Genomic DNA, 9,971 nt, shown 5'->3' with positions numbered 1-9,971 from the left:
AAGACTCCATTGGGTCAATTCTGAGGTTATTCTGGAAGTTAGATGCATTTGTTCTCTCTCTGAATCACAGTTTCTGACATGTTATTTTACAAGTTCTTGGTCTTTTTCTAAAAACTGACAGGCTTATGAAGAAGTTAATAATTCAGTGAGTAAAATATGCTTATGTCTGCAAACAACAGAGATCAAAAAAAAGTGCCCCATTTTTACTGTGAATCTTCCTAACAATATTAAATATGCAAACCCAAATTTGACTTAGAAAACATGCAAAAGATTTTAGCCTTTAAATCTTCTCTGCAGGTTTCCCTTATCATAAAATGTTTTCAATTTTGCTTGAGGTGAAACAATTTAGAGCCCAGCTTTAGACCACTGTGTCTTATATTACAGAATTTAAAAAGGGAAGACGGTTCTTAGAAAAGTGTGGCCTATGTCAAAAGTAGCTGTATTACACCAAAATGACTATTTCTACATTATTTCCAACCAATGGAAAGATAAATTTGATCATGATTTTCTTATAAATGATAACTAACGTATTTTGTGAATGCATTGGTGCAAATCAGATTTGATATCACCATATAAGATACTTTTGACATAGGCCACACTTTCTTAAGAACAGTCCTCCAATAGGGGCATTGGTGGTTCAGTGGTAGAATTCCTGCCTCCCATGTGGGAGACCTGGGTTCAATTCCCAGTCAATGCATCATGCTCTTGTTTGTTTTGGGGCTTCCCTGGTTGTTCAGACGGTAAAGAGTCTGCCTGCAGGGCAGGAGATCTGGGTTTGATACCTGAGTAGGGAAAATCCACTGGAGAAGGAAATGTCATCCCACTCCAGTATTCTTGCCTGGAGAATCCTATAGACGGAGGAGCCTCGCAGACTACAGTTCATGGGGTCACAAAGAGTCAGACACAACTGGGCGACTTCACTCTCTCTCTCCAAGGTGATAAGAGTAAGACTTTTCAGGTCCCAAATGATTTCTCTATTTTCTATAATTATTTGCAATGATATTTCAGCTATATTTGAGATGTAGCTGTCAAACTATAAAAATAGCCCCCTAGTCCACAACACAATATGCTGTCTTCAAATTAAAGATGGATACTCTATTTTAGAACACAAAAATTTCCATTTGTTGGGTTGCTATTCCATTCATCCAAAATGTCACAGAAAATTACCTACCAGAAGCTGAAATTCAGGTAAATAATTTGTGAAGCAATATATAAATTCATGAAAAGAAAGGAAATCCTTTGTACTGACAGACTTTGCAGGGAGCAGTAGTAGAAGGATTGGCTCCTCCTCCCCTGGGATCCTTGGTTTCCTTTGCCTAGAATCCTCTTTCTCCATATTTACATGGCTGCCTCCATGAGATGGTTAAATAGCATTGTCAACTCAAAAGACATGAATCTGAGCAAACTCTGGGAAGTAGTGTAGGACAGGGGAGCCTGGTTGCTGCAGCCCATGGGGTTGCAAAGAGTCGGACACAACTTAGCGACTGAACAACAACAACTCCATCTTATCTTGGGAACTCAGCTTAAAGATTACCCTACAATGATCGTTCTGATCACTTAATCTGAGTAGGTGCCCTACTATACAGTTGTTCACGTGGTCCTTATCACTAACTGCTATTCTTGGTTTCTGTTTAATGTCAATCTCCTTGCACTTGGAGGACATGAACTTTGTCATACTCACTCTGTAATCCTAGCATCTAGAATATCTACGGCAGGCATTATGGGTTGAATTGTATCCCCAGCCCCCCAAAATATGTCAATATTCTAACCCCCAACACCTCAGAATGACCTTCAAATAATTTGAAGACAGTTGTTACAGATGTAATTAGTTAAGATGAATTCATATGAAGTAGAGTGGGCCCTTAGACTAAAAACACTCTCTTATAAGGGAAAGGCATACAGAGAACACTATGTGAAGATCTAGACACATGGAGAAGATGGTGATATAAAGAAGGCAGAGATTGGAGCAGTGCTACTATAAACCAAGGGATACATGGGGGCTACCAAAAACTTGGAGCAGGCATCAGAAAGAACATGACACTACTAGCATCTCACCTCCCTTTTCAAGTGCTGGCAGCTGATATTCTACCCCTTTACCCAATGGCCAAAAAGGTGCCTTAAAAATGATACTAAAAACTGGAATTTTTACAGTAAAAACTTGTGTAGAAAACGGACTGAAGTGTATCATTCTATTGCAGTTCTCTGGTTTGGCTTAAAGTAATGTTGCTATAATTTCCATCAGAAATATTTGTAGGAGGGAAGATTTTTACCATAACTTTGTTCTAATGTTATTGTAAATTTCCATGCTTCAGCTAGCATTAGTTAATAATTTAAAAATGCATTATATATTTTTTTCTTTTTTGCAGCAATAAGAGCATACCTTTGGGACAATGGATGGCAAGGCATCAGAGTTGAACTGAAGCCAACTCTGGGTTTTTAAAGAAAAATTTTCATGACACTTTTAAGTGAGCAGATTCAAAAGACAGCATGAATCAGTCTCAAAATATTCTGGGTAATTAATTCCCAAAGTTTGCATGACCTAAACAGTAATAGCTCAAAAACACAAATTCAAAATGTATTCATTGTTAGAGTGATTTTTCTTGTTGTTGTTGTTGTTGTTAGAGTGATTTTTAATGATTCTTTTTTTAAAAATCTGAAATCACTTGAAAACCAATTATATATATGCATGTATGTGTATGTGTTCAAAATCACCAGCATCTGTGAACTGAAAAGTTTTATTATGAGATCCTTAGAAAGGTTACTCCATTTATATATCCATTTATATCAAATATGAGCTTTCCTGGTAACTCAGCTGATAAAGAATATTCCTGCAATGCAAGAGACCCTGGTTTGATTCCTGGGTCAGGAAGTTCCCCTGGAGAAGAGATAGTTTACCCACTCCACTATTCTTGGGCTTCCCTGGTGGTTCAGATGGTAAAGAATCTGCCTGCAATGTGGGAAATACAGGTTTGATCCCTGGGTTTGGAAGATCCCCTGGAGGAAGACATAGCAACTCACTCCAGTATTCTTGCCCGGAGAATCCCAGAGAAGCCTGAGAAGACAGAGGAGCCTGGCAGGTTACAGTCCATGGGGTGGCAAAGAGTTGGGCATGACTGAGCAACAAAGCATAGCACATATCAAATATATCAGATAGGAAGCTAAATCATAAAAAGCATCTTCATTTATTCCTCGGTGCCACAAGAGCAATTTCTTTAAAGGCGGGCATATCACCCTATAACTGCAACTTTCTCTCAGTCTATTCCGGGCATAATACATAAGATTAAGTAAAAAAAGAAGCAAATGGATGTACTGAAAACAAAGATCTAGCTTTGTGGAGTCATGTGTAGGGTCTGAGAGCATTTCCTGTCTCATAGGAAACATTCACATCACGACTTGTCATCTGTACTGTCTAGCCCAGTGTCTCCTAACTTCCTGGAATAAAACCAAACTAAGCAAAGCAGTAAAAACGTCAATTTTTCTGTGTTTTGGAATTCCAAACTCTTATTACTAGAACACTAAATCTTTCAACCCTGCTGACTATTGTGCCATCCAAAATTAATAGTAGTTTTTAATGGTTTATTTTTTAATGTAATGCTTCTATCTACATCCCATAAATTATAACAACTTATTTTAATATTATTCTAAAATTCTGCAAAATATTGGCTTAGCATTCAAACAGACCTCTGCTTCTACTTTGGCAAATGACTTGAACAAAACTCATTCTCCCATAAATATTAATTAGGTTTTAGATGCTGGCAAATAACCAGAAAATGAGTAATAAAAAAGTCATACTTAGTTTATCCTGGGGATTTGCCATTCGTGTCTTCTACAATACTTGTTGGTTGAATGATTTCCAAATCTGATCTATATTCCAACTTTGCCTTTATAAGAAATCATCCCATATGGAAACAGGGTTATATTTTATCAACACCATCTCTACCAACCACCTGGCCATCAACACTTTTCAATTTGTAGAAAATTCAGCATTATCTGCCAAGTTGTCAAGATGTCAAAAGAGCATACTTCCATTGTAAGTGAATTTTAGGAACTCACATCAGGTGTGGGGAGCACTTCTATGCCACATGCTTTCACATTGCAGGGATTAGTAGGTTCTTATTTTCTGTTTGAAGCAAGCATTCATAGAGAGTACAAATTCATTCAGCCTAAGAAGAGACATTTCAGATTAACCAATCCGGAGTCTTTATTATACCAGTAAGGAAATAAAAGTGACTTACTAAGCCACTAAAATCCAGATTTTCTGACCGTCAAGGCCCAGCTCTTATTCATAGCTCTTTGAGGAAAAAGGAAACACAGAATTAACACCTACTGACTGTCATCCATGGGCCAGACACAGTGATAGCTGCCAGGCACTGTCATCTTTCAAAACAGAGTTTAAGGGTTAGGCTCCCAGTTTGATTTCTTCAGTGGGAAACTGGTTCCACCTCTTATGACCTGGTTATCTGATTCTTAGTTTCTTCATGTATAAAATGTGGTTCGTAAATGAACCTTTCTTACTGACAAAGACTAAATGAGATAGTAATTATCAAAGCCTTAATAGTGCTTGGCACATAAGTGAATATTGAGTAAAAAAGTATTGAATAAATTGAATATTGAGTTAAAAAAAAGAAGAAAAGAAACTTTGCATGTTATAGGGATAGGGAGGATAAAGCAAGTGAGAATAGATTTTATACCTATTTTACAAACGAGAAAAATTATAGTTGGGTAAAATTCAGTAATTTGCAAACAAATTGCAAAACCAGAATGTGAAGTTTCTTTCCATTTCAACCCAAACTTCCAGTTGGGTCTGCTATACCACAACCCCTTATAAGAAGGATAAGAGGATCAAGGAACTAGAAAGAGCACCGGGACCATCTGCTTAGAGAGCAGGCTGCTGTGCTTATGTGGTATTCTGAAAGCTTTCTGGCAACTTCCCAGCAACTCTAGTAACCTACGAAACTCTGAACTGGTGCTCTGCCCAAGTGGCAGAAGTCAATGAGAATATTCAGGTGACACAGTAAACATTAGTCCAGGTTAAAGTCTGGAATGTAACCTTGGCTTCCGTTAGCTAATCACCAGTTCATTCCCAAGGACAGGCGCTGCATGCACTCTCTTTCTGTCCAGCTACCTTACCCCATGCCCAGCGTGGCAAGAGCTTGCTGTGTCAGCTCTCCTCATGACGTGACCCAGGCAGGTCACCAACCTCTCCAGACTGGGTTAAGGACAGAATCACGGGCCACCCTGCCAACCACCTAACTCAGATTCTTGCAGAATGAGATCGTGAAAGATCTAATTTTTATGTAAACTTGTCACTGAGGTCAAGCTTGTATCAGAAAAAGAAAAAAAAGAGGTACAAATCCTGTAAGCATAGTCTCATTAATTTTCATGAAGTGAATACAATCTCAAATCAATTAGCAAAGCAATCCAGTCCAGAAGACAACTCTTTGGACTACCTATTAGTCACTCTCTCCCAAGGGAACTACTATGTATTCTGACTTCTAGGATCATAGCTTACTTTTCCCTATTTTTGAAATTTATGTAAATGGAACCTCATAGTGTGTGTTCTTTTGTATCTAGCTTCTCTGAGTCAACAGAATGCGTGTGAAATGCATCCATGTTGTTGCATGTAGTTACAGTTTTTGTTCTCATTATTATATAACAGGGGGTCAACCTTCTGTTTTGTAAATAAAGTTTTACTGAAGCATGGCCAGGCTAATTATTTGTTTCCTCTCCCCCTCCTCCTCCTCCTTTCTCTTCTTCTTCTGATGACCTAGCAGTGGTAAAGTTTTATTATGATTTTCTGAGCAAATATTAAGAGGAGAATATAACAGAATTTTATGAATGTTTTCCAAGCAATGAGTATGCTCAGTTGAATCACATTCTCTCAGAAATTGGCAGTACCTACCTGTATGAAGCTTATTTAACTTATATGCAGAGTACATCATGGGGAATGCTGGGTTGGATGAAGCACAAGCTGGAATCAAGATTTAGGAGAAATATCAATAAGCTCAGATATGCAGATGACACCACCCTAATGACAGAAAATGAAGAGGATCTAAAGGGCCTCTTGATGAAGGTGAAAGAGGAGAGTGAAAAAGCTGACTTAAAACTCCAGCATTCAAAAAGCTAAGATCATGGCCTCTGGTCCCCTCATTTTATGGCAAATAGATGGGGAAACAATGGAAATAGTGACAGACTTTATTTTCTTGGGCTCCAAAATCACTGCAGATGGTGACTGCAGCCATGAAATTAAAAGACGCTTGCTCCTTGGAAGAAAATCTATGACAAACATAGACAGTGTATTAAAAAGTAGAGATATAACTTTGCCGACAAAGATCCATATAGTCAAACTATGGTTTTTCCAGTTGTCATGTACAGATGTGAGAGTTGGATCTTAAAGAAGGCCGGATGCTGAAGAATCAATGCTTTTGAATTCTGATGCTGGCGAACACTCTTGAGAGTTCCATGGACAGCAAGGAGATCAAACCAGTCAATCCTAAAGGAAATCAACCCCGAATATTCATTGGAAGGACTGATGCTAAAGCTGAAGTTCCAATACTTTGGCCACCTAATGGGAAGAGTCAGCTTATTAGAAAAGACCCTAATACTAGGAAAGATTGAAGGCAGGAGGAGGAGATGACAGAGGATGAGACAGTTGGATGGCATCATTGATTCAAGGGACATGAGTTTGAGCTAACTCCAGGAGATGGTGAAGGGAAGCCTGGCATGCTGCAGTCCGTGGGGTCACAAAGAATCGGACATGGTTGAGCTACTGAACAGCAACAACATGTATGCAGATAGGTGAGATAGAAAAAATCTTAATACAGATAAACATTTGCAGTTGATTTTGGACTTGCTTTCAGCCTCAATGAAGCAAACTGTATACTCCCCAAAACATTTCATTCTTTATATTAATGGACCCATATTATCAAAAATTATATCAATTATTATTTTGTTTATCATGTTATTAATTTAAAAATTGTGAAAACTATTTTCTTTCTTGTTATTATAAGTACCTACATCCAACATAATAGCCTTAGTTTTGCTTTTTCTGGCCTTTACTCTGTAGCCCTTTACAGAAAAGGTTTGCTAATCTCTGCTTTAGATAGTTTTATTGTTGTTCTTTAGTTGCTAAGTTGTGTCCAACTCTTTTGGACTATAACTCACCACACTCTTATGTCTATGAGATTTTCCAGGCAAGAATACGGGAGTGGGTTGCCATTTCCTTCTCCAGGAGATCTTCTTGACCCAGGGATTGAACCTGCATCTCCTTCTTGGCAGGCAGTTTCTTTACCACTCCACTTTAGACAGTGCCCTCTACTAAAAGCTAGAAGTACGCCCAGTAATTTCTTTCTCTTGTTTCTGAGTCTGGGATCATTTTTTCCAATAAAAAGAAGCACATATCTTTTCTCTTACAAAGAGAAAAGTTCTCTTATGTTCAACACAGAGAAATCAGGCAATAAATATAAATAGATCATAGATAAGGGGATATTATGATGAAAATAAGGTGATATGATAAAGACGGTGTGATAGAGTCATAGGGATGCAATTAGATGGAGTGGTCAGTTAAGGCATGACTGAGGAGGTACCTGGGAGTTAAGCCTGAATGATAAGAAGAGGTCAGATGGGCAAAGATCTTGGGGCTGACTGTGTAACACTGGGAATAGTATGTGCAGAAGTCTTAAGGCAGGAATGGATTTGGTGCTTGCGAGAGAAAATTTAAAAAGCCAGTGTAGCTAGACCAAGATAAAAGGTTAGGTGTAGGGAGAGAACTGATAGCACCCAGGCCAGGTCTCCTGTCTGCCTCCTGCATGGATCATAAAGACTTCAGACTGATTTCTTTCTGTCTTGTCTACACCTGCTTCCACACAACAATGCCAGAGTTTAGTTGTCTCAGAGACTGTTTGGCTGCCAAAGTTGAAAATATTTACTATCTGGCATCTTACATAAAAAAAGTTTGCTGACCCTTGCTCCATAGTATTCAATTGCCAGTATATCAATATTTCTTTATTCATTCTACTTTTGATGGGCATTTGGATTGTTTCTAGTTTTGAGTTAATACAAATAGTGTTGCTGTGAACCTTCCCATATATGTTTTTGGTAGTACATATACCTATTCCTATTGAATGTATGGCATGTGATTTTTTTTTTTTAAGCCTCTGATTGATTCTAATGTACAGACAGGTTTGGATATTTTTACTTTATAGATGTTTAAAGAGTTGAAACCCAAAGTGTGTAAACTGCGTTGCCCAAGGTCAAACAGATAGTATTTGGCAGACTTGAGACTTGAGAGATTGACAGACAAACCTCTGTTTCATGGAACATTTCTGTTTTTCCACTATAGTTCCTGTAATCTTTATCTTTAGAACATTAACTTACAAGGGCCTTTACTTATACGAGGTCCTTCACAAAGGTAACTCTTTTCTGCCACATCTGGTTGTACCTTTTTAAGAACAGGCATGATTATATAAATCACTTAACCTAGTCCTTCATTTTATAAATAAGTAAACTGAGGGCCAGGAATATTAATAATTTGCCCAAAATAGGCATTTGAATCTTGACTTTTACCATGTACTCTAAAATGATTTTGAACTTGCTGTTGCATTTGCGCTTGTCTTTGCATTCGATAACATTCCAGTCAATTCACCAACAAAAGGAATATCTATTCACTCAACTATTTAAATTTACAGAAATATCTAAATTAAAACTAATGATTTATCCTTCCCCTTCCAGCTATACAGCCTCTCCCCTACTGGTAGATGATTCCTCTTAACCGTTTGTATTTTCACCATCTATATATGAACATACTAAAATTCATGTAACTTGTATGAGTCCACAACTTTGATGAGGAGAAATAAACAATTTTTCTTCAGCTCAAATTAATTTCTAGCTTGAGGTTCCATCCCATCGGTTAGGTAGCCACTCAGTCTCAGTCATTTGGAATAGCTTCCTTTTTCCTATAAATTGGCTAGCATTGCGGGGACAGAGAGAAGGTTATGCAGTACCAAGTAATCGAGTGGGAGGTAGCGTGTGTGCAGCATCTTCTTCTTGGTAACCATGGTAATACTGACACACCTTTCACCCTCTCTGGGCCTTGGCCACCGGTTCCCACAGACGCATCAGCCCCTATTGTTAGACGCTGTCAGGAGTGTGGGTTTCTGGGCTGCGTCTGAGCCACGGCAATCTCTGCCAGCTTATCTGATGCCCTATAGCAATCTCCTTCGTGGGCTCTTGCCAGCCTCCCTGGCCTCCACCTGGAAGTCAAGGTCAGTTTCCTCTGGTCTTAGATCCCACCAGCCAAGCTGTAGGTTTCCACTGGCCCAGCTCTATCAAGGCATTTGGTTTTGGGCCCCTGTTTTCCAGGCTCACCTCCAATGCTCATTGCTTTCTTTCTAATACATTTTCATCTCTCCCCAAGCTGGGGCATCTACTTTCAAACTTTAATAAGAATCCTTGTAAGATGCTTTGTATATTTGCATTTTAATTTCTGTGAGATTGTCTTTTTTTAGTCAGGCAGTCGGAGACCCCTCTCTTTTCCAACCCCCAAATATCTGCAAGTTTGACTTTTTGGAAGCCAGTTGCTAGAATGATTCTTCTCTCTATTCATACCTCATTGGGAACAACAGACCTGGAGCAATTTAGGGGCTTGAATGGGGATAAGGGTAGACGGGTGTAAAGGGTGTACTATTGGAAGAAAAATAAACGGTTAATATCTCAAAATATCCCACTACAAAAATAGGCACATCTGGAAAATTATTTCATTTTGCTCTTATTCTAAAATTGGTATTATACTTCAGACTGTAACTTTTACTTTTTCGCTGAATGTATCTTGGACAAATGCACACATACAGATATGCTTCATTATTTTCAATGGTTTCATAGTACAATTCAATTATCATCCTTGTTGATGGATATCCAGGTTGTTTTTGTTACTAGAAATAATGCTGAATGATAGTATTAACCAATATTTATTG

General features: G+C 38.3%; 1 non-coding gene across 1 annotated transcript; it reads left to right on the top strand.

Annotated features, from left to right (window-relative positions):
- The first annotated feature begins 626 nt into the window (after window positions 1–626).
- Window positions 627–697, top strand: TRNAG-CCC. Its single transcript has one exon. It is a non-coding gene; the product is annotated as a tRNA-Gly (tRNA).
- The last annotated feature ends 9,274 nt before the right edge of the window (window positions 698–9,971 follow it).

Source organism: Cervus canadensis, chromosome 33 (assembly GCF_019320065.1).
Source record: "Cervus canadensis isolate Bull #8, Minnesota chromosome 33, ASM1932006v1, whole genome shotgun sequence".
Lineage (NCBI taxonomy): Eukaryota > Metazoa > Chordata > Mammalia > Artiodactyla > Cervidae > Cervus > Cervus canadensis.
This window is presented reverse-complemented; position numbering and strand designations above follow the sequence as displayed.